General features: G+C 44.6%; 1 protein-coding gene across 4 annotated transcripts in view; it reads left to right on the top strand.

The window, feature by feature from the left end:
- The first annotated feature begins 300 nt into the window (after positions 1-300).
- The window catches only part of SPSB4 (splA/ryanodine receptor domain and SOCS box containing 4), an 88,447-nt gene continuing 67,538 nt past the window's right edge, over positions 301-21,209 (top strand). The window contains exons 1-2 of one of the 4 annotated variants that reach the window (XM_054074951.1): positions 301-583; positions 5,483-5,654. The gene's annotated coding sequence lies outside the window, so the exon portion shown is untranslated. Of the gene's footprint in view, positions 584-5,482; positions 5,655-7,787; positions 7,914-8,365; positions 8,783-21,209 lie in introns of those variants that run through there. The other 3 variants (XM_054074950.1, XM_054074953.1, XM_054074952.1) reach the window with 3 other exon arrangements.

Here is a 21,209-nt window from a genome sequence, read left to right as displayed (position 1 = left end):
CCAGCTCTCAGCCTATCCCCATCGCAGAGATGCTCCAACTCCTCTGGACTCTTAACAGCTCCATCTCCTTCTCGTGTCGATGATTCCAGACCTGGGCGCGAGGCTCCAGGTGGGTTCTCACGAGGGTGGAGTAGAGGGGCAGAAGGGCAGACGAACCCCCCTTTAGGCACCGAAAGGCTGCGATAAGGTCTCCCGGGAGCCTCCCCTTCCAGCTCTCCCCGCAGCCCCAGCGCTTCGCTGGGCGGGCCGGGGCGGGGGCAGGGGCGTCTCCATCTGTTGTTAATTCCCCGGCCATTGGATTAGTGTCCCGGCGCGATGAGATCAGCGGGATCGGCTTTCGCCAGGGGGCACGGCTCGGGCCGCGGCTCCCCGGCTGGCGGGAGGCGGGCACGGGGCACGGCATCCCCGCACCGGGCACCGCGCCGGGCGGAGCTCCCGAGCCGCCCAGCCCCGGAGACGCTCCTTTCCCGGGAGAAAAAAGGGGGGCTGAGTTTTGTTTACTTCGGATTGGCGGCTGTGGCTCCGGATCCCCCCCCCTCCGCTCGCCTAACGGACCGGTGCGGGGGCTGCGGACGCGTTTATGGTGAGTTTGCGGGGTGTCTGCTGCCCGGGGGGGGGGGGATGGAACTGGGTGGTCTTCAAGCTCCCTTCCAACCCAAACTGTTCTGGGATTCTTGGAGTGGGAATTCTCTCTTTTGTTGCAGCGTGTGTGTGGAATCATAGATAGAATCACCAGGTTGGAAAAGACCTCTTGGATCATCGACTCCAGCCATGTAGAGAAGTTCTTTTTTACCCTTTGAGCAGTGCTGTTTTTCTCAAGCTGCTGTTTAAAGTAATTCGCTCCCGAGACGTTTTCCAGCTTATAATGCAGCGTTTTACAGTGGAAATCGGTTTCCTGAGCTGTGAAAGAGTATTATTTCGAGATGTTAGGGAGCTGGAGGTGTGCGTTCCTTATAAACGGAGTTTATTTGACTTCTCGCGCTGGTGGAAGGAAGCAGAGCCTCTCGCCTACCGCTTGCCACGAGCTGGTGTTTCACAGCGCTTCCCGGGTGCTTTCATTCCGGCAGGAAAAGCCATCCCTCAGCTCGTTCTTTCAGCTCCATCTGAAACACCGGCCCGTCCCCTCGGCAAGGCAGGGGGGGAGCCGGACCCCAGCCCAGCCAATTCCTGTGGGAGGCTTGGCTCTCAACAAAGGAAGGTGCGGAGCGGCTTTGCTCCCACCGCGCATCCCTGCCCTTGGGTGGCCGTTCCTGCAGGGGCCCCGGCGCTCCCATTCCTTCCCCAACAGAGGGATTTGGTGGAAGGGCAGCCGAGGAAGCGGCTGTGGCAGCGTCTGTGCTGGCAGCAAGTGATTTTTATTCCTTTGTGTTTAGGACTGAGAGCGTAGGCTGCGGCTGGGGGAGAGCATCCCGGCTGGAGAGATGCTGGCTTGGTCTTGGCTGCAGCCTTTCCATGCCTGAGCCGTAACTGAGGCTTTCCCCGAGCTCTGTTGGCCTTGGCTGGCAGAAGCAATCCCGGATAAGGTATCTCCGTGTGGCGAGAGAGCTTCTCCTCCAGGGGAGACGCTAGCCCCAAAGAGTAGCGGTGGATGCCGGTGGTGTGGGGCCGGCGGGGCCGGCGCGGCGGGTCTCCAAGGATGCTGCATTTTTAATGTTGTTGTTGTAACTAAAGCGACCCGTCGGGGGCACGAATATCAGATTGCTGTTATTTGGTGCTGCTGACAGAGTAATGCCAGATACCGTGAGCTCTCTTAACGACAAGCGGAAGTTTTATAAGTGGCCAGACTGATGGAAGTCTGCGCTTCTTGGTAGCTGCTATGCCTTAGGGTCTTTGGGTCTTTGCTGCTGACTCTGGATGTCCTTGGATGACCGTCCTGTTGCCTCAGTGTCCCCACCAGGGCTGAAGGCAGGCCCTGTACCTCCCTGCGTCACCAGGATGATCAAACTTCCCAGCTCCATGCCTTGCTGAGGCCCTCGTGTGGGTGTTGCTCTGGAAGTACACGCTGGAGAGGCTCGGAGAGAGCCCTGTGTTCGCACCGACCCCGTGCGACAGTGTGGTCATGGGACTTGTGTTTGTCTTTGCAAATGTCACCGCAGGCAGCTCTGAGACACCGGGCTTCCTGTTCCACCAGCTCGGGAGGGGTAAAGCAGTGCCACCTCTTTGCAAGGAGCTTTCCCGAGCAGCCACGTTTCTGTTGTTTCACATAGAAGCTCAACCCTCCCCTAGTTGAGTATTTTGCCCCTTGAACGAAACAGAACTTCTGATTTTTGTTTCGACCAAATTACAGTGATCTTTGAGTCCTGTTTGTGCGGCACAGGAATTTCTGAACCGTGGACCGTCTCCTGCTACTCCGCAAGCAGCTGCTCGTTAATTTGTCAGGCTTCATTGTTGCTGTGTAAACTTTTGTAATGGGTTTTCCATGTACCAAGAAAACTGAGCAAGCTATTTTTGTCTCCTTTTCCTTCGCAGCCACTGTTTACCCCCTTTTGGTGCGTAGGCCGCTGTCCTCTCTCGTGGAGAAGTTGGTTTTCACAGTGGAACTCAGTGCTGTGTCGCAGGACTTCGTGTGATGATTGCTTTGAGTTGGTTTCTCTTCATTCAGACTGCTGCAAGGTTTTCCCTGGAGGAGCTGTTTTGCCTACACTTTTGAAATATAGGGACAGCAATTGAGGAAGAGAGCAGAACATGGTTTTCTGAGATGTTAATTGCTAAGATTACTTGGTTGAAGTGACTAGCAACATCATGTTAGACACTGGCTGACCCATCCCCATAATTCTTGGCCAAGAGGAGGAGAGTGGAAAGAGAGGTGCCTTGACCAGACTACACTTCTGTAAGCCGTGCTGTGCATTAGCTGTCTTCTCTCTTTAGCCTGCTTGGCTGCTCACTGCTGCTGCACTGACATCTTTTACTCTGTGCTTTTTGTGCTCGGACAACATCACTTCAGTGCAAATTTGAGGCTTTTAGAGTGCTTCCAGACATGGCAAATCCCATCTTGAATAATGGTAATGCAAAGCAGCCTTGATACTCACTTCCATTTCCTTCCTCAGTTAGCGAGGATAAATGCACTCTTCTTCTTAATAGAGTATGTGTGGAGGCAGTCTAGATGTGTTTTCGTTTTAGCAGGTTTCCCAGGATAGAGGTTTGACGTCAGTGTTGCTGGACTTCATAAATCCTGGCTTAAGGCCAAGGCAAGACTGCTGGTAGAGAGGATCAGAGACTGGTATGGCGAGGGTGCCTGCCTTCCCGGCACTGTCCGGGAAGCAAATCTGGGCTTGTGACTCGAGCACTGAAGAACTCTGTGCTGGCAAAACTCTGTTTAGATGGATGCAGCTAGTTTAGTCCAGGCTGGCAGAGCTGTGTTAATGCAGCACACGACTTGAGGCTGGTGCAGTTGTAAGCCGTGGGTTGTCCTGGGGTCCTGGTGTTCGTTAAGCCATTTTCTGTGATGAGGGCTATTCTTCAGGCTGCCTGTTGAACAGCGAACCAATTTTTGGAGTGAAAACTCAATGTAAGGTTGTTATGTGTAGTTAATTATTTGCTAATTCTGGAAGTGCTGTTTTTGAACTTAACTATTTGAAAATAAACATGTGCTGTGGATTGAACTTTGCTAGACCAGATAGCTGCCTTGCCCACACATATGCTGTCTGTCGTGGGACTGTGTACACTACCTCATCCGTCTTGCGTTCTGCAGCACATGCATCCTTAAAGCCACGGCTCAAAGCTGCCTTTTTACCATGCTGTGTGGGTGACTGAGAACTCTGAACCGATGTGCTGTGGTGCCGTAGGGTGAGGTGTTAATACATGACATGCTTGCTAGAAGAGTGGTGTTTGTGTTTTCAGACTTCTTTAAATTTACGGTTGGACTGGATGACCTTAGAGGTCTTTTCTAGCCTTAATGATTCTAGGATTCATTCAACTTATGCTCAGTTTGTTTGTGAGGTTTGTTTGAGGGATTTTGCTTATCTGCTTTTTCCCTTTGAAAACGTGTGTGTGGATCACTAACGTGGTTGGTTGACCATATCTCACAAAGATACCAGGGTGTGACACTCCTGACAGACCGAGTCCAGAGTTTACTGGTAGGGCACAATGAACTGTTGTCCTTTACTTGGAGAAAGTTATTTTGTTATGCTGTTTAAGCTTCTGTTTCTTGAAGACAGCTGTGTGCTTGACCTGTGCCCTCCCCAGGGTGGAAGTATTTGAAATGATGGGCGCTATCTGAATCCCGCTCCAAAACAAGGTCCGGAATGATGCCAGGAAATGCCTTTGCCTCCCTTCAGCTGCTTGTGCTGCTTTACAGTCCACAGTCCTTTAGATTGTGTAGCGATAAAACTGGAGTTCCGTGTGTTTTGTGTGTGGAAAGCTGACAGGATTATGGGTAGTATCTACGACCTAGCAAGGGAAAATCCTTGGCCTGAAGGGATCTCATTTTAAAGCAAAGCCCAAAGGAAACAGCCCTTGGTAGTAGCCTTAGTGGCAGCATGGAAAAATGCATCAAAGAAAGCAAGAAAAGTGTGGCTGATGTTTTGGGAGCAGTGCTACGTAACAGAAAGTGGAGCTTGTGGGGCGGCACGACTTGCAGCTGAGAACTGCAGTTGCAATTTGACTGGCAGTATTGGATTCAAACCTGATGGCTACCTTTGTTCTGTTAAAGACTGGGTCTGTCCGCCAGGAGCATTGGGTGTTGGTCACTTCTTTCCTTCCTTTGGTTTCTTTTAGTCCACAAATGGAGTAGTTGCAAGTACTGGCCTTTATAGAGATGTGTGTGTATATGCGTTTTGGGACATGTGTGTGTCCTTTTTTGAAGGAATGTTGTCTTTGCCTCAGAGGTCAATGCTGTGAAGCTTCTGATGTGTGTAGTGATAGAAATGCAGAAATTTAGCATGATTTGTGGTATTTTGTCCATAGCAAGGAAAAAAAAAAGCAAACACCCCCCCCGCCCAATCTCTTAGGGGAATTTATCTGGTTTTCTTCCTTAGTAAGAAGTGAAGTACCTGGGCTAAACATGGGTGCTCAGCTTTGACCCAAATCCAATCATCGTGAAGTCACTTGAACTTAGACCAATGCTGAGCAGTATTTTGTTTAATTTTTCACTTTTCTCTGCTTATTCTGTGTATCTCAGAGTTGGGCATCACTGCCTAATCCTGCTCATGGCTGGTGTCAGATGACAGGTTTTATTATCTGGCACTGCAGAGTGCGGGTGACTTAGCAACTTTATCTTGGAGGATTTGTCAGAGGCTGAAGTGACAAGAGCGCTTTGGTGCGCAGCACAGAGCATGGCAGTGCAGGAAATCCATCTGTGAGCTGATTGCAAGCTAATTCTCTCAGAGCTGTACAGCAACTCTTTAGTAGAGTTTGCTTTCTTGGTTTAAATACATGCATTTCCAAAAGCTCATTCGAATACTGCCTTTCTTTTACCCTAGTGCCAAAGCTTGGTGTGCACTTGTCTTCTGTTAGACTGGATTGTTTCTTTCTGTGTTAACAGATTTTGAAGAAGATCTCACCAAGGGCTTCTGAGAGAGAGAAAAGGTGGCGTGTGTTTATGCTGTCACGTCAGAAGAAAGAGGCTTTCCTTCCTGCAGAAACAGGTCCATGGCCTGGAACCTCACCAGGGTGGGAACTGCAGTAGCTCTGTCTCCCAAGACCTCCCCTCTAAGGTAGCAGCCGTGCTTTCTGTGGGTGGGCTGAGCAGCTCTGTCTGCGGCTCTGGTACGACTGGTACCGCACTGTTGGATTTCTTGAGTGGTTTTTCTGCTTGGTACCTGACAGCAAAGCTCTGTGTGAGAGGGGGGGAAAAGCGTACCTAAAGACCATTCCAGCTCCCTCTACACCTGGGGCAGCAGCTGCCTCGTGTGTCTTTCAGTTTTTCTTGGGATTAGACTGCAATATCCAGTAGTCTGAGCAACAGCTGGTTCCATTTCTTTTCAAAGTCAGTAGCCTTTGTTAAAAGTGATGTTTCTTGAATATTTAAAAAGTGGCTCTTCCAAGGAGCTGTTAGTCATGCCAAAGCACTTGATTATCTTTAGGCATGGAAAAAGGTGGGATTTTTCAAAAGTGCCAAAAGGTTTAAGTACCTAATTGTAATTTAATTTTTACTATTTCTCCTCTGTCTCTTCTTCAATGATTGCAGGAAATAAATTCCATTCAGTGGAGGGCTACATTTTTTGTTAGATATTGGAGGTCATCATTTTAAAAGAAAGCCTTGGTGCACAAATTATGTATGTCAGTGGCACGTTTCATACTAAGAACATGCTGCCCACAGCAATCCTGAAGGGATGATCATAGGCATCGTCATGATCCGAGAGTTTGGTGTTCTTTGTTTTTCTTTAAAAATGTCCCGAAAAGTAGTTTTACTGGGGAGGGCCAAAATGTCTTGGAAGAAAGTTGGCTGTTGTTATCTTTGAACATGAACCTGTTCCCCAACATCTTGAGCTTATTTTGTAATTAAACCGTTTTTGACAGAAGTCACATGATGGACAGTTTTGTCAATGCTGACTGTTGTACTCCCCAGGTGAGAAAATGCTGTGGCAGTCAAATCTATGTGCAGCCAAGGAAATAGCTGGATTAAGTGTTGGGTAAAGGGAGTTTTTAATTCAGAGTTGTAACTATTTTATAAATTACTAGCTAAATTCTAAAAGGCTTCTTGTTTGGCGACTTACTTTAAGGGTAGCTTGGACATACAGACCGATCCGGGGGCCAGCACTGATATGCCTGAAACTTTGTTTTCCAAGTTAAATATTTTAGACTCCATTTCCAGAGTAAACTCTGCTGTGTTCCTCGCCGAAGGTTGTCATGTGCTTTTGGCAGCAGGATCACTGTACTGTTTCAAAGAGAACTGTTGCTTTAAAATAAAGTTCAAATATGAATTTGTTCATACTGATATTCCTTACTCAGTGATGTCACTACATATAATTTGTGGCGTATCCGGTGTTTGACTTTGCTTGTATGAGTTGTTGTCTAAGGTTAAAAATGATCTCAAAATTCAGTGTAGGTAATTTGGGGATTTAGGAGTTAAAATTGAAGTCTGGTTTTATGGCATTGTTTGTCTTGTATTCTTTGCTTTCCTGGCTGAAAAGAGACACTTAATTGAGGTTAAAAAAAGCCCATTAAAATTAAATTGTAACTACTCCATTTGTTTGGTTACCTTCAAAGTTTATCCTTACTTAACCTGTGAAAAGATTGACTTGTAGATTGTGTGACATGCTTACATGGGGAATTGAGCGTCTGTTCCTCATGGTTTATGGGTCTACTTGGATTTAAATTGAGGACTTCAGTGCATGATGGTAGCGTGTGCTGGATTGTTTCAAGGCCCTGGGCGTATTCTGGCTAGCTCGCTTGGGCAGGGTCATTACTTTATCCTTTACATAGGAAAGAAGCAGGAGCACGCCCTTGGGCATATGTTAAACCTGAGAGTGTTGATCAATTAAATTCTGAGCTTGGAGGGCTTCATCCCATGTTCTGGCAAAGCTTCTGCGTGTGGAGCACAGCGGCCGGGTGTGTATTTTGAGGATAAGACCCCGCAAGAACCTTTAGGTGTGTTCCGTCGTCTCACTTTCATAGATTATGATGCAGCATGAAGAAGCCTAGATACTGTTTTCCCCTGTTGTTGAAAACTGTTGACAAGCCTGTCAGATGACAGAAGTGGTTTGAATTAAAGACGATGACACATCAAAGCGTATAAATGACAGCAAACACTGCCATCCTGACCTCATTTTGTCTGTGTTGCTGTGTATTAATGTTACACCTGGTTTGTGCCAGGCGTTGCCTGTGTCCCTGCATCTCAGTATTGTCAGTCACGGGTGCTGTAAACATCTGGGCAAGCTTTACGGTGGTAGTGTCGCTTTTAACTTGGAACGGACTGATCATTCACCAAATATTTATATAGTCCTGGGTTTTGATGCTGCAAGATAAAAAGGGTGAGTTTTCTGTCTTGTGGTAGTCAAAGGCAAATAATGCATTGAGGCAGCTGATTATTTGAGATGATTAAAACATAAAATGAAGAAGTTCTTTGTACTTTGGTCAGTGCTGACGTAACTGTTTCCAGTAGTCTAGAAAATCTTACTCCTAGTTCATTGATGGCTTGTTTAGACTAGGATGCAGCCTTCTAAGTGCAACAATCATGTAGCGAGGATGTGAGAATGTGCCGGGGAAGGATTTGTTAAAACATGTATCCTATCTTATCCTTTGAGGTTTAAATATAACGAGAGATATTAAACAAGCACGAGCATGAGACCTGGAATATGTACTAGTTGTACTTAAGTTTCCTAACATTCCTATTAGTGGTATGTGAAGTAAAATGTGTGGGTGGAGAGAAGGAAGGAAAGAGGGACTCGCCTGTACGATAACTCTCCCAGCAGCCGTGGACTGAAGCATGATGTAGCGTGAGGAGAGAAACACTCGACAGCACAAGTTCTTGGAGGTGCACCTGGAGGAAAGATCATTCATTTGTCAAAGGGACCAAGCTTCAGTATTCATCAAGATTCAAAAATGAAATGGGAACTGAAAATAGACTTGAAAGGCTGGGTGCACAACTGAAACTGTCGGAGTTGCTACAGGATATTTCTGTGATAGTCAGACTCCGGTCAGAAGTTAGCACTGACATAAAATACACACATAGCAGCGTATTTTACTTTTATGCACCTCATTCTAGCAGTGTTAAATGATAGTGCAAGAGAAGAAACAAATCCCTCCTTGCCAGGCCACCTTGGTTTGACCGCTGGAAGAAGGCACCAAAGGGAAATTCAAGCTGAAGTGTATCGGCACCCCAGGGACGCGAGACTGACTGGTGAGCTTGCCTTTGCTGCTGTGTTCCATTCACATCCTCCTAATAGAGGGCGTTGGAGCAGGAAGTCTTAATGAACACAGAAGCCAGCTCGCTCTCTCTGTTCCCTCTATTTTTAGACTTTGTTTTCCCTGTGGTAAATTAGTTTGGAACACGGGGGAGCTATGCCCGAGGTTAGGCACAAGTGTGACTGAGTAGTGAATGCTGCCTGGCGTGGAATTCTTCAGGAGATGAATGGGGAGATGATTTCTTGTTTCCTGGAGCTGGAGGTGGCTGAGATTCATTGATTGATTGTTGGCGTAACGTAATTCCAGGGTGCGGAGGCCTGACATCCTGTTCGCTTCTACAAATGGATGGAGATAGTGAATTAATGCAGAAGGACTTTTCATTTTGAGTGTTGGAAAGAGTGGGAAAACCACTGACTAAATGTAGCAACTAAATTTAGATGTCTGAATTATCAGTGCAGGAAAAAGTGGTGAGTGTAGCAAGCAGCTCTTGGTGGTACCGACAGCTGGAGCACTTGACTCATGCAGGTGTCTTTTTACATCCATTATGAGAAATGTTTGTGGGATGCTTCGTCCAACTAGCCTTACGCCAAGCCATAACTGGCATCTTAACAGAACTTCCATCACAGAGTTCCTGCTAAAGTGGCCTTTCACAAGGGTTTTTCTGCTTGCACTTTTTTTTGATCTGAATATTTGCACGTAGTGGTTTCTGCTTCCACAGCTGCTCTGCATTTGGCTTCTTAAGTGGTAAGAAATTTAGTATGCTGCAATCCAAGCTGAGCCTGATTGTGTGCTGTATAAATATAATTGTAAGGGGAAATTCAAGCAGTTGCTGTATTACAGCAAAGATGCGTGGGTTGGTGGTCTTGGTAGAATTCAGTTCTCGTGTTTAGGTCTCGTATGGTGGATGAAGAAATTTTTATTACATGTAATAATTAGCTTTTGAAATAACCGGGATTACTTTTCATTTTAATCGTTCTGCCTTAACAGCAGGGAAGAAAACCCATCGTTTTGTAAGAATCTCAACTCTGTTTTCTAAAATGACATTTTAATTAAATTTTATATTTATGGGACTCATACTTAAAACTTGTCATTCTCCTGGGTTCTTACCTGTTACCCCACTGTGTATTGATCAGTTGTGTTTTTAAAGAGTCTAAGCTTCTGTCCTGCTCATGTTACTAAACAAAAATTCCATAAGTGATGTTTTGGGAAGAGAATTATTACTTCCACTGGTAATTTTTAATGTGCAACTCTAATATTCAGCCGCACTCCTCTTGTTAACATGAAATGTTATATAGTTGCTTCATATCCAGTATGTGAATAACTTGCAAATAACTAACACAAGGAGGTTTGAATTTCCTGCCTGTGCTTAGCAGAACTAATGGATGGTAATCAACGTAATGGCTGATGATGGATTGTGCTGTGCCAGCAGGGGAGCTTGTGCCCAGAAAAAGCAACGCAAGATCAGGAATGGCTGGAGACGGGTTGGTGAATGTGTTCTTCTCCAGATGCTTTTTTAATTCCTTCAATTAACTTGATTAAGCAGCTTAGCTTAAATAAGCAGAAGTTGTGACTTGGAAGTTCTCGCCTGTGTTATTTTCCCATTGCCTTAGGAATTAATGCCATTAATATTTTGCCTGTGTGAAGCAGGCAGCCTTGGCTGCTCCCGTGCCTTGCACAGACGTGAGGTGGTGTGTGCTTTGTCTGAGAGGCACAGGCAGGGATGGGGGTTTCTCCTCTCTGCAGTTGGATCTCGGCAGAAGTCATAAATCACAGTGATTTATGCACGGTGCATTTGAACGGAGACTGACTTTTTTATTACTAGTGAAACTGCCCTCCTGCTTAGATCACAGAGCAGAGTGCGCCCTCCTTTCCCTTTGCCTCTCCCTCGGAGCTGTGTTCTTTGGTGCGAGGTTAGCTCCAAACACCATCCTCTCGTACCTGAGGTAGGTACTAGTGTATCTATGGCAGAGCCTGGCTAAAGCAGTGGCTGAAGATTTTCTACATGGGATTCTTTGTTTGAGAATGTTGTGTGCCGTGTTCAGCTACAGCACTTTAAAAGGTGTTTTCTCATGGCTCTTGGGTGTCTGCGTTGGCTGCAGCTGTGGCACAGTTCACCAAATCTGTCTCCTCCTCCTCTCGCCAGTCAAGTGGCTGCTCTTGTGTTCTTCTGGCTGGTGTTTCAAGGTAGTGATTCCCAAGCAAGAGAATTACTCTGAAGGACCACTTTGGAATACGATTACATTTCTTAATTGTACCACCACTGTCCTTTCCAAGTTAAATTGGTGCATCCCCTTTCCTACCCAAAGACTTTATCTTCAGTGTGTTAGACTGAATCTTCATTAGATAGAGACTTTATCTTCATTAGGTAGAGAGCAGGGGTGTTAGATAGAGAAGTGAGATGGTAGCACAGGGTCCATCTCTCTCTCTGTCTGGTTTCCTTGAGAATGCCTCCTCCCTTTCCAGTGAGGATGGTGGTTATTTTATAGTATCCTATATTTTTCAGAGCACAGATGGGTGGCCTCAGATGGAACCAATTTCTGTGTGGTGGTACGAGGAACCCACCCATTAGTAACTTCTGCGGCACAAAAAGGATTGACTTCTGGGTGTTCTGGTAGCCTGGAGCTCTGTGTGGCTTATCTCTTGCCTTCACAGTGGCTGGCCTAACAACTTGTTGGTTTCCAAGTTATAGGTCTTTCAGTCTGGTTCTGACTTTAATTGTATGCTAGTGATGAGCTCCTCTGCATTATAGAACCTAAATTTAGTCAGGCAAATCCCACCTGTGGGGTCTGGTTAATGTTTTGTAATTTGGAAATGTGGAGTCTTTCAGGAACTAAAATGGGCTGATGCCTGTGGAGAAAATAGGAGCAGCATCCACTGGTGATTAGTTGTGATCATGAGGCCTCTGGAGTGAAGTTACAGTGACTGACGTAGACAAGAGCTCAGAAGGTGGGGGAGACTCAAGGCCTTAATTCTTGAGAAGGTAAAACCCGACAGGGACACGCAAATAAGATCTTTCCTTCTGTTCTGCAGTGAGGTGTGTTTGGTGTAGAATAATGTGTCGTGGTGGATAATGAAAGCCGGTTAGCTTTTCTAGATCAGTCTTCCTGAACTGTAATTATTTGGAAATTTCAGCTTTTTGTGAATAGTTGAGTCCTGCTATGAGAGTAGATTTAAGTCCATTAAGAAGGCTGCTTGATTAAGCAAGCCACGCATAACTTCCCAGTGTAAAGTAGCTGGCAATGGGATGTACAGGGAAAGATGGAGGGAAAAGATTGCGAAGGAGACAGAGATGGGAAAGACTGGGATCGTAACAGAAAACCCTTTGTCATAGATATCTGATGATGATGTCCACGACAATTGAAAATACCTGCTTTTCATTCCTTCTCTCGCGGGAATGATCTCTGTTCATGAGACTTCTGGATTTTAACCCACCCATTTAACTTCCATCCTGTGTACTTTCTTCAGATTTGGCTCTATTTTTCACCTGTCTTTACTGTAAATTGTAACAGAGTTAATGATAAAAATAAAAATACAGAGCTGCTCTTGATCCCATGATTCCAGTGGCAATATCCATATCTGCACAACGCTGCTGGGAAAAGCAGATGTCAATTTGTCTTATGAAAGAATGCTTGGAACTTGAAACGCCTCAGATTTCCGGTATCTTTAGTGCCCTTATTGGCCAAGGGGCTTGCTTTCCTCTAGTGAAACAGTCTGGAGTGTTTGCAGTATCCAGTGTAGTTTCTACATTCAACAGAATGGCATGGGTTGGATGTGACTTCCAAGACTTTTGCAATAGTAGACCATAGTTTGCTTGATAAATGCAAACATGTATTTATGCTCATGTGAATACTTGGTTAGATAGACATCAAACGATTCTGGAAGGACGTTTATATGATGTCTTTGATATCGTTGCAAAGAATCTTCAATATGGCTTTTTTTGTGCCAAGATTAATTGGGGCATGTTCATTTTTATGTAGTTTTCACGAGACCAGAATGTGATGCCAGTTATTTTCTGTTGGTGACAGTACGCCTAGAGATTGAGTACTAATAGCTCTTTATTCCCATCAAAACATGCATCCTGGTACAGTTTTCTTCTAGGTAATTTTCAAATCTTTTTCATCTTTTCCCCAATGCATTAAAGAATGAAATGTAACCAGTAATTAATTGTGACAAATAAAATACTGCTTGAAAGAAAATTCTCTGTGGAAGACCGCTTAGTGGGGGCAACTATCATGTGGAGCCCTTTCGAGAAGTACAGACCTTGTGTTTGGGCTTATAGGTCGTCATCTGTGGCGAGACTCCTGTAGGCAGGCACAAAGCTGATTTGTGTTTATCCATACCTCCGTTAGGAAGTCTAGTGTGCATTTTTTAAAGTACTTTCGTGTAGTTGAAAATACCTGGAATTGTTGGCACTTGCAACTTTAAATTCTTCTAGGATGTACGTTGTTTGGTCTGTGGTAATGAAATGTAAATGCTACTCAGATTAGCAGGCTTTTTCACCATGGCTTTTCCTAGCTGGAGGCCCTTTCCGATTTTAACACTGGAAACAGTCTGGGATACTTTTTTGTCTATAGAACAGTATTTGTTTGAAACAGCAGCCTTTCCACTTCATCTGGTTCTAGGACAATGAAAGATCCAGAAAGAAAATACCATTGCCTGTAGCCGTCAGCACTGGACAACCCATCCCGGTTTCTTACCGTGTCCCTTGAGACTCCTGACATGGGGCATAACTGGCAGTCAGGCTTTAACTCCTTAAAGCCCTGTGGCCTTTCCCAGCCTTTCCTGCATTATCAAGTTCCCCGTCTCCTGAATTAATAGCAAGCACAAATGAAAATACTACACTGTACAAGGGGAAAGCTTTTATGTGCATAAAGCAAATCAATTTTGTTGCTTAGAGCTCTGGCAGTTTGTTTCTATGATGTTACTTTCTCCATCATCCCCGTGTGTCTGTGCTGACAGATGGGCTTTAGCAGAGGCGTGCGTGTAAGACAGATGAAATTCATTGCTATTGCTTAAGAAATGTGTTGAGTTTTTGGAGAAAATGTTTATTTACTTATGCAACAGGAAGTTGGTTTGTCTTTTCGTTAGTGCTCAAAAGCACTAACATTTCCCAGGTAAGGTGACTTCATTTGTCACCTTACCTGGGAAATGCAAAACATCTGCACAATCTGAATTTGATGATGATCCTTCCTTAACGTATGTAAATTGAGTTTGCTTAATTTCAGTTCTTCAAAAGCAGTCTCTTCAGAAACTGCAGGACTGAGGAAGCACTGCTTCTTGGAGTTGTCTCTTGGCTAACTTGGCGCAAAATCCTTAGGATGCTTTACCTGCAGTTACGGCTTTGAAGTGAGCTCATTCTCTTCTACGTTCCTTGGCAAGATGTGAACTCACAGCCCAGCCTGGACTTCCAAGATGTGTGTCCTTTCCCCAGCTGCCTCTCCTTGTAGGAGCCTTGTTATCTTTGAGCCTGCTGCCGTTCTGTCAGATTTGGCTGGTGGTAGCTATTGATTGCAGTGGTTAAGGGGGAAGGGTTAGGAGGGTTGCAGATGGTGTGATTGTGTAAGCCTATTTTCCTATTAAACAAAAAAATACGCTTTTGTTCAGGATGGAACTTGTTCTCTTGTATTCATCTCCTACGTGTTCGTGCAAGTACAATGGCTGGGTTCCCTCCAACCCTGCTCCCCCCATTCCCCATGCAATCCAGAGTGGCAGGAATGGGCCTGAGCCCTGTGTTCGTTTGTGGCTTCTCTAGAACAGATCACCCACGGTTTGTCCAAGACTGCCTTTTTGGGCACCTCTTCTGCATCAGTCTACTCGGCTCACGGTAGGGGGAAGAATATCTTCAACTCTTGTCTGTCGTATTTGGCCACGGGCACAGTATGTTTTTGTCAATGGAGTTCAGCATCACTGTTGGAAGTATTAAAGTCATCCAGGTCAGATCAGGAACTGTCTCTAATGAGCTGCTTCAACTGGAGTATCCCATGGGTTTGCTTCTGGCCCACCAACAGTGAGAGCATCTAACAGGTATTGTCTGTATGCTGCTGCTTCAATTCAAATGAGAATTAAACAAAGTGAGACTTAGAAGCAAAAGAAGATGACAAAAGTATCCTAACCATTCCAGGAGCATTGCAAATGTTGAGCCATTGGTGAATATCTATACAGAGGCTAAGCTCTACAATCATCCATGGCAAAATGTACAGACAGAGTGGAGCCATGTCTTGTAGAGTCTGAAGTGTACAACAGCCTTGTGTTGCTGTAGATGCCTACAGAGCTGCTATTAGTGTGTGTTTCTCCTTAGCACCATCTTTATTGTGATACTTTCCCTAGAAAACCAGTGGTAGCCCTGGGCTCTATGATGGTTTATGGAGACTCGCCAGGCTTGGAAAACATAGACACGTAAAATGTACTGACTGCATCTTGAGCTAAGGGACAAATTTTTCCCTAGAACATGTGATTACAGCTTCTGCAGTTGCGATACAGTTCTGGTGAACAATTGTCTCAGGCTAGAGGAGCTCTCATCTATCTGACTGTCACTTTGTACCGTCTTTTGAACTTTCCTCCAGTCTGCTCAGGCACATCACCTGGGATTTGCTGCTGCTGCCTAGACTGAGGAATGATGCTTTCCAGGAATCTTTCTCATCTGTGGCTTTTTAACTTTCCTTTCATTTTAAAGGCCAGCTGGCTCCACTGGACATTACCTTCCCACTACCTTTCTTTTGCTGCAATTCCTTCTGCTGTATTCAGCTACATCTGGGCACTGGCAGAGGCTGCTCAGGGAGGGGGTTGAGTCGCCTTCCCTGGAGGTGTTTAAGGGACGGGTGGATGAGGTGCTGAGGGACATGGTTTAGGGATCGTTAGGAATGGTTGGACTCGATGATCCAGTGGGTCCTTTCCAACCTAGTGATTCTATGATTCTGTGATATGAAATCATTGATTGATGAATGTCCTCGTTTTGGTAAAAGCTGTAGAGGTAAAATAAATTGTCTAAAAAAGCGTTAGGCTGGTGAAAAGTAGTAATGACTAGAGAGCAATGGCAGTATTAAAACTTAATTGTTCCTTGGGCTTTAAGTCTCACATGCTATGACATGTGAGTGTTCCTTACTTGGTGGAGCGTGGCTGAGTAGAAATGTGAAATGGCAAATGAATCTGTAAAGTGCAAAGTGAAGCTGAAAACATAGTTCTCAACTTAGTGTTAAGCCTTTTCCATGTGTTCTTTAAATATAACCCGGACACTTGAATGTTCGAAATGGCTACATCAGCTGTTCAGGAGAGGTGGGAAGGTATTACCTCTGACAGAAGGGTGGTTGAAGGATGAGAGGTGCCTGTTTTTGTGCTAGAAGAGTGAGGAAGACGTAAGCAGCAGCAGCTTATGTCTGTACTGAATTTAGACCTGAAGTTCAACTCTGACCCTTGGGGCAGCTTGGTGTGACTGCTCCATGATTTGTGCTGCTGCCAAAATAGATGGTCCTGCCTTTCAACGTTTTCTTTTCTTTTCTTTTCCTTCATATCTTATGCCAAAACAAGTGCTTACCTGACTGTGATGTCCCAGATCAGGGGGCTTATCCACCTGAAAATAACCTGGCAAAGTAAAATACTGGATTTTGCCCACGGTTTTGGGAGGCAGACCCATTTCCAGGCTATTTAAATACAGGTGGCTGCAACACAAAAGGAAAGAATGAATAGGAAAGGGTGATAGAAGGGATGTGGCAGCTTGAGCATTTGTAATCTATGGTAATGGTGGAATCACATGGGTGTTCCCCTTAAATACTCTGAAAAGAAAGTAATTGTTTCCTTTCAGTAACTTTAGAACTGGAATGTTACTGTTTTTAAAAGCACTTGCATAACAAAAAAGGTGGGTTTTGTTGTATTACCTTACTATATTTGTTTTTCAAATCACACCACTGTATTCTAACTGAAGTCATTATGCAAGAAGCCTATTTACAGAGTTGAAGTGGGTGTTTGTCATCTTTCATGTTTCTTCATAATATTAATGTTTGCATCTAAAACCAATTTTCAGTATGGAGAGGCAGATCCCAGAAACACATGGAGAGTGACGGAAGACGTAAAACCAACCCAACCTCAAATCAGCTCGGTTCCAAAGTACAGTACATGGAAGTATTTTAAAATATACATTCCGCTGTATTCATAGCTACTCAAGATTCTTTCTGAATTCTTCATCATATGACTACACTGCTTCTAACTCTGGTGGTACAGATGGTGTTGGTATTGCAGATTATTCTAATTCCAAGCAGCTAAATGCACAATCTATTTTAATAAGAAGTTTATCTTGATTTTTGAAACAATTACATTTTTACAACATTACAAACAAGTTACTCTTTACAGAGGAATGTCCTTGGAATTACAGGATTTGCATTCCTTTCAGGAATTGCAAAAGTCATGACTGAACTGCTGCATTGTTCATCTCATGTTAAATGTCACTTTCTAAGTGTGTATGCAGCATAGTATTTTATCTGTAGCAGAGGATAGTTTAGAGTATCCAAGTGGATTTGGCAGGTTTCATTATTACTGTATATTCCCAGTGCGACAAAGGGAGCCAGCACTGTTCAAAACGGGCAATAAATCAATGATGTTGGATACCAGGATCTATAGTTGAATCCAACCTAGCCAAGCTTTTTGGGGTGTCAAAACTGCTTAATTCATTGTCGCCATCAAAACAATGTTGTCATGGTTATGCAGCTGTTTGCACACTGGGAACATAGCTGATAGACACCAGGCCTCATGCCTTTACGCTGTCTGGATGGAGGTAAAAGTCCTGGTTCTTGAACTTTTGAACCCTTCTTCATCAGCTTGCCCAGTGTAGGAGAGCTGGTGTTTTTCTTCTTCCTATTGCTCGTGTAGAGACAATAGGACTGAGGTTAGGTTCAGGGTACTCAAGCACTTAGCTATCAATTCTGTTCAGGCATCTGCGAAGCAGTTTTGGTGCCCATGGAGAAGAAGCCTTGGTTCAGAGCCTCCTGTTGCAACTCTCTTGGTGTTCAAGAGTCCTCGCTTGCTGGTGATGAAGCCCAAGTTGGTAGAGGAGGTGAGGTGGCACTGAAGTCTGATTGCAGGAAGGAAAAAACCCAATGAGGGTCAGTAGGAAAAAACCCAATGAAGGTCAGTAGGAAAAAGATTTGGAACTGCTGTGTGGAAGTTTGAAATGCTTGTGAGACAGACACATCGCTTTCCCTGCTTTTCCTGAAAGACAGTTTCACTGATCTGTATCATTAGTTGAGACTTGCCATGCTGCTTTTTGCTTTCTTGGGGTCAGTTTAGCAGAATCAGCCTAAGCCTCAGCACATTCTTACTGTAGTTTTGAATCACGTTAATGGGGTGTCAATTCTCATGTGTGTTTTTCGAGCTTTCTGTATGTTTAGCTCATAATCCAGAGGGAAATATAACTATGGATGCTGAAAGCTGACTTTGCAGAAAACACGCTTCTTTTATCAGCAGTTATGTTCTATTGATGGCAAGGTCCTGAGTTGTTAAAAAATGCACCCTAGTTAATTACAGCCTAGCGATGCCCCAGCAAGCCTTTCCCTTTTGTGTTTGTATTGTGAATGCTTTCCCTAAATATTTTGGCAGTCTGCATGTGGACACTGCTAAGCGATGTTGACACATTTTTCCTGTTTGGAGCTGGCTTGTTCTTGTACAGTATGTTTAATCTAATCATCATATCCTGACAAAGTATGGCATGAATGTGAAACTGAGACAGAAAGAATTTAAGTTGCGAAAAAGAACAGTCTTCTCAACAAGAAATTTCCAGTTGCTGAGGGAGTGTACTGATGTGTACTTCCCATGAACATACGACTTTATTATCCACAAAATAGCTTTTATCGCAGGGGTAGTTGATGAAGTTTGGTGTTTCAGTTGTAGTCACTAAACAGGTATAATGGGAGACGTCCTACATGAAGCCAGATTCAAATATGGTCTTGTTTCCCACCTCCTGCAGTGGTTTGAAATTACTGGAAGGGCGAAGCTTTGGGAAAACCTTCTTAGCTAAGCTACACAGTGAAAATGCACGTTTTAATTTACGTGTCTAGTGAGAAGATCCAGGCAAGGAAATGTAAGTTTCTCTAAGTAGTACAATATTGCAGAAAGTCACAACAGTTGAGTAACAGTGCTGTGCTTTGGCAAATTTTTATTAACTTAGGAGATGGTAAGAAGGTTTTACAACTGAAGATTTCCGTAAATGGATTGATTACTACATATCCGAAGGCAATAACCTTCCGTCCTGTCAGACTGACCCACAGCTTTCAGTAATCCTGTGTGATGTAGCCATCCGGTCCTGCGGGCAGGAAGCTGGGCTGGAGTATCTTGGCCAGATGAATTGATAGTCACTCCCCTTGTGAGCCTTGTGCTCTGTTTTCCAGCAGCCTCTGGGGTGCAGTAATTGTGCGGCTCCTTGGGGGGAAGGTTCCAGGAGACTCCTACAGTAGTGGTGCAAGTGTGACATTTCCGAGGCTTCTGTGCTGGAAGCATGGTGTTACCTGTGGAAGTGGAAAGGGGAATGTTTGTCCATAGAGATGGGCTGTGCCCTGGTGAGCTAGCTGTGCTCCACCACCAGCTTCTGCTGAGGTGAAGGACAAGGTGATGCTTTCTCTGTCATTTCTCACATCACTGTGGATCTCTGTCAGCTGCTGGGTGAAAATAAGACAGGATGCAGACAAAAAAAGGGAATAGATGGTCTTGGCTTTGAGACAGGTTGCTCCTGCAGGCAGCCAATGGAACCATTGTGAACTGCCAGGGAGACTTTCTGCATGAGTCGCTCTCTTTGGAGTCACATTCCTGTTGCATGGGCTGCGAGCAGGAGGCATGTGTGGCAACTCCTCACTGCCACGTCATATGGAGTTTTCATGTCAGCTGGACTGAGCACCAGCAATCCAAGCAGTGAGATCACAGCAGCACGGGGTTGCACCTTCATTGCAGTACTGGTACAAATGATTACATGTTGGCTTTTGGGTTTTTTGCATTTACTTGTTCAAGTCCACCAGCACTTTAATGAGATTAGTATGGCCATAATTTGCCTTTTACTAGAAGCTGAGGACAACTACCAGCTACAAAGAACTGGAGTGTGATAGAGTGTAATGTGGTGAATGGGTGGGTAGGTGGGAGAAAATAGTTTATGAAAGGTAAATTTTGAGTTGTGCTGCTGTTTAGGAGCTGCTGCATCATGAATGCATCAGTAACTGTAAGGTTTTTACACTGTTGTTCAGTCCTATGTCCAGACAAATGTATTTGGCAAAGATGTTACACCACATGATTATGTAGTAATGTCAGCGAGTGAAGAAGGACCTAATATTGTAAGGTACGGTTTCAAACTGAAGTACTTACTGAGCACATTGCAAAGTAACAGCACAGTTGTGCACATATCAAGGTCTTTGAAATGATGCATTTTACTCCTTTGAATTACTGATCTATTTATTAGCAACCTGTGTGTGTTACAGCATGGAGCACGTTACAAAGAATGTTTGTCCATGACTTGCCAAGTGAGTCATGTTGGTGTTTATAATCTCGTGGTGGTTTGCCAGTAACTCTCTGTGCCAAATCCAGTTTCTCATGGGATCAGGAAGAGGATGCACTGAGGACTTCCCCGGTCATGTCCCCTCAGCACCTTGACAGGGACGTAGGGATTGTCTTGTGCTTTAAAGAGGATGTTTTCAAAGGCCTGTAGAGCTAAATCTTCTACAGAAATTGGTGGGGTCCTCTTTGAATGGCTGATATTTTCCCTTTTCATATCCTTCTTTCAAGCTCAAATAATCGGGCACCTTTTTTAGTAGAGTTACCAAGTCCCTGAGTATGTGTCCTCATAGGAAAAATTGCAACCTGATGGCCTTTACTCCCCCTCGCTTCTCTGTGTGTATGTTAGCGTCAGTATTTCATTTACTGCAGGATTATCAGTGTGGAACCAAGTATTGAACTTTAGTGAGCAAAATTTGCCCTGGTACCTTCGAAACAACCTATGAGCGCTTCTGCAGCAGTGGAAGTGGCAAGTAAAATGTAATTCCTATTTAAACTCCCATTCTTTTTATGATTAGAAATAAGTAAGTGGGATTGTTCCAGCTGATTTCATGTGGGTCATTTTCAAGTTGTGGTACCACTTCAGTGATGAGAAGCTCCTGTGAATCGTTCTGACTCCTGTAAGCACAATATGAGAGGCTTTGAGGCTTACATTTAATTTGGATTTTAAAGATTAAAATTGGATGCAGGGAGGTGGTTGCTTTACGCTCAGGTGTGCGGATATATGTGGGACCAGCCACAAGAGAAGAATAGTTTAAACAGTAACTTAACGGCCCTCATGGGTTTGAAAATCAGCTTTTTTTTACTACTCTTTTCAGGGTGGAAGAAAGCTTTCACATAGCACAGACGTTGTTTCATTTCTGAATTTAATACATGCACAAAACACTTCATGTGATATTGGC

This window comes from Cuculus canorus, chromosome 9 (genome assembly GCF_017976375.1).
Source record: "Cuculus canorus isolate bCucCan1 chromosome 9, bCucCan1.pri, whole genome shotgun sequence".
Taxonomy (NCBI): Eukaryota; Metazoa; Chordata; class Aves; order Cuculiformes; family Cuculidae; genus Cuculus; species Cuculus canorus.
The sequence above is the reverse complement of the archived record's forward strand: the minus strand, read 5'-3'. Positions and strand labels throughout refer to the sequence as shown.